This window comes from Morone saxatilis, unplaced genomic scaffold (genome assembly GCF_004916995.1).
Source record: "Morone saxatilis isolate NCDOM2014 unplaced genomic scaffold, NCSU_SB_2.0 Contig14, whole genome shotgun sequence".
Classification (NCBI taxonomy): Eukaryota; Metazoa; Chordata; class Actinopteri; family Moronidae; genus Morone; species Morone saxatilis.
Genome location: NW_023339696.1, coordinates 9,809,410 through 9,812,876, shown reverse-complemented (window position 1 = coordinate 9,812,876; position 3,467 = coordinate 9,809,410). Strand labels below are relative to the sequence as shown.

The window sequence follows — 3,467 nt, the reverse complement described above, 5'->3', positions numbered from 1 at the left end:
GCAGTTATAATGACAATAATGCCAACAACAATGACCTTAAAGAGGTTTGTTTCATTTGCTCAACACTGCTCCTAGCTTGATATGTTTTGTAATGATCATTGCAAGTGCAAATTAAATAAATCTGAATACACAGTGAAAGATTTCTTAAATGTCCTTAAGTTTTACAGTGCATGAAATACATGACTTTGGTTAAAACACAATCAGAAGTGATTCATACTTTTTTGGTGAAGCTGTCGCCAGAGGTTGCATCAGCCAAAGCTCGACCAGTGATTCTGCCTTGTAAAAGACTGTCGACAGAGTTGACGAAACTGGACTTGCCAGAACCAGTCGGTCCATAAAGCAGAATTCTGAGCTGTTTGAGGTCTTCATTATGAGGCTGATAATCCTCCACATACTGAAGGTCTCTCTCTTTGTGGCTGTTCAATAAAGAGGTAATATTTTACTGCTTGGTTGTCACAGACACCCACAACTGACAACAAGAATGACATCACAAATCAGCCTCAAAACCAAAGTGTATAATTTGTTGCGCACTCACCCCCATGGTATTTTCCTCCATTCTTCAATAAGAGCTGTACATGTTGATGTAATATAGAAGAATATTTTAAGTAAATAAATCACCACAATTGAGAAGGCCTTATTGTTTCCATAATGTGAATAAACAATGTATGTAATATTTATAATATCTTACTCTCAGGAGAGGGTGGGCGGGGTTCTGATTTGGACCATTTGAACATACCTACAATAGAATATTAAGCAAACATGTAAACAAGAAAAAAAATTTCCATATGAACTGCATTATTTATTGCCTAAAACCAAAGATTTCAGAGTATCTATTTGTAAATTCAGATTTGTTGCAGCTTATCATAGGTAAAACTGACCGACTCAGTGTTATTCTTTGAGTCTTCAATAATTCTATTAAATTAAAATTGCAGAATATATACAATAAATTGTGATCAAAAGAGAAAGTGAAAGTACAAAGGTAAGCGAACAAAAAATGAAAACATGGACATGCATTTTTCACTTTCTGTTACATTTTGCAAAGTTTTGGACCCAAATGCAGACACAGACTCAGGAGTAAGATGAATTTAAAGGGTTTACTGGAAACGTAGTGGGGTATGGAGGTAGCTGAAGCAGGGCGGAGAGGAATGACTTGGCTTACTGGATGTGGCTGGTGGATATCTGATTGAAAGTTGGCAAGCAGACAGTTCAGGTGTGGTCTTGGAGCACAAAAGGAGACGGTTAGGCAGTAGTACAACAACAAACTAAGAAAATGAGAATCTTAGGACACAAGCAGAGACTGTTGTGGATACTACCACTGTTGACTGAATGAGCTGGTACTGGTTGATTGTATTTGGGATTGAAATACTAAGCTGATGAGCAAATGCAGGCCAGATTAGCCAGGTGGGAGTTGTAGACTGCAGTGCACAGGAGCAAAGTTGGGAGCCAAGAGGGAACAGACATACACAGGAGCATACAATACAGAAGAACACAGGAAACACAGAGGAAGGGGAAACACAATGGAAAATGTACAGATTATAAATTGCCTCACAAATACAAATACTTCATCAAAATTTTAGAGAAATTGCAAACCCAAGATAGAATTAAATACTGGTTTTAAAAATCATCCGAAAATGAGGTACAGTAGGTTAAAAAAATGCATTACTTAATCCAGACACATTTGACTTCTTAATCAGTAAAAATAAATTTGTTAAATATTTATACTTTATATATTTAAAAAAAAAACTCACTTCAAGAGTTGTGCCCGTGGAAAGAAGCGGTGATGGTTTACCTCAAGTAACGATCCTGAAATTGAGTAATTTATCTCAAAATTTATTTTTTAAATTGGCATCATATAACTTTACCACAGTTTCTTGTGCCAAAATTAAAATAGTTAATAATCATTAAACTTCTAAAATTCTAAACTACTGAACTTGAAAGACATACCTCCCGTCGTAGTTGTTGATGTCTGTCTTTTTATCATTTGAGGCCAACTATTTATTTGTTTTAACATACTTTCGGTTTCTTTTGTGCCATGTGACATGTGAAAGAATGTGCCCTTCATATGGGAACTAAGGGTGTGTTCAGTTGTCTAACACGTAACTGCTGCTTAATTTGTCTCATTGCTTTTGTTGAAAAAATGTTTCCTAGTTCACTAACACTTAAAGTGCTTTCACCTGTTACATATTAAATTGTTTTACTCAAGTACTTTTTTATTCTTCAGCTGACAGTTCACCTACCTCTCTCATTCATCAAATGACAGTTCAACTGGTTTCAGTTTATCTCTTTTCAGTGTTTTCATTACACTCCAACTGACATCTTGATTTCTTTTAACTTTTACACTTAGCTGAAGTTCAGCATGTCCACTTACAGCTTATTTCAGTAATTGCATTTTAACATCAACTTTAACAAATGTTTGAACTGTGAATTTTCAGAAAGCACTCTAATTTTTTTATTTGTGGATTATGGTACTATAGTATGTGTCGCACACAGGATACACAGAGGATGACTTCAAAACAAAAGCACATTTACTCCTTTCTGCAGAATTTTACTGGATATTAGAAATCTGTATGACTAATTCTTAAGTGGACCAAAAGTAAATCAAGTTTTAGTGAACAATTTGATCATAAGCTCTCATCTCCCTTCTCATCTACATGCCGCTTCAGCCAAGTTATGATGGAGGTTATTTCTGTGTAGTTACAGACCAGCTCAAGAGGCACGTTCTCATGTATGTATTTGCCTGATTTTTTATTAGACTGCATTGAAATTCAACAGGCTACATATTATCGTTATTTAACAATAAAGGTTAGGACTACTGCCATTCAGTTAAGTAGCCTACTGTTATTATTTTAACATTGACCATTTTATTCATATCATATTGTTACATTTATATGATATTAATCCAAATTTCAACATATTAATATAAACAACATAAAAAAACTTTCAGCTGTACCCGTGGAAATAAGTGCTGATTGTATAGCTCAAGTACTGATTCCAAAATTGAGAAATTATCATTTTTAAAAACAGTTTCAAACATTGACACAGAATATGCTGTTGGAACAACAGATACAGAATATGTAACCAAAAGTCTGAATAAGTTTAACTTTTCAACACATGCTGATCACCAGATTCATGATTATTGAGCAAGTACAACACCAGAAATGTCCACAACAAATCAACAAACCTAACCATAGCTAAAAAAGCAATAATGCAAAAACTAAACTGCATGATGAGAATAATACAAGTCTGCTTTATGCACATGCAGGTTTTAAGCCTATATACATATTTTATTTAGCAAGGTAAAATACAGAACATGTATTAAGATGACATATAGTAGATACTATATGCATTACATGCTTGCAAATGAAAACCAAATAGCGATACTTTATTTGATTTATTTCTACACATTCCTGTTTGCAAATTTGCTTTGTTCAGGCTATGATAAAGCAAGATTTTCCTCTGCAGCATGT

At 34.3% G+C, this 3,467-nt stretch overlaps 1 long non-coding RNA gene across 1 annotated transcript; it reads right to left on the bottom strand.

The window, feature by feature from the left end:
• Positions 1-228: 228 nt before the first annotated feature.
• LOC118322877 lies at positions 229-1,942 on the bottom strand. Its single transcript, XR_004796476.1, has 4 exons — positions 1,749-1,942; positions 689-736; positions 536-569; positions 229-416 (listed from the first exon to the last, which is right to left on the bottom strand). It is a non-coding gene; the product is annotated as an uncharacterized LOC118322877 (long non-coding RNA).
• Between the last annotated feature and the right edge of the window lie 1,525 nt (positions 1,943-3,467).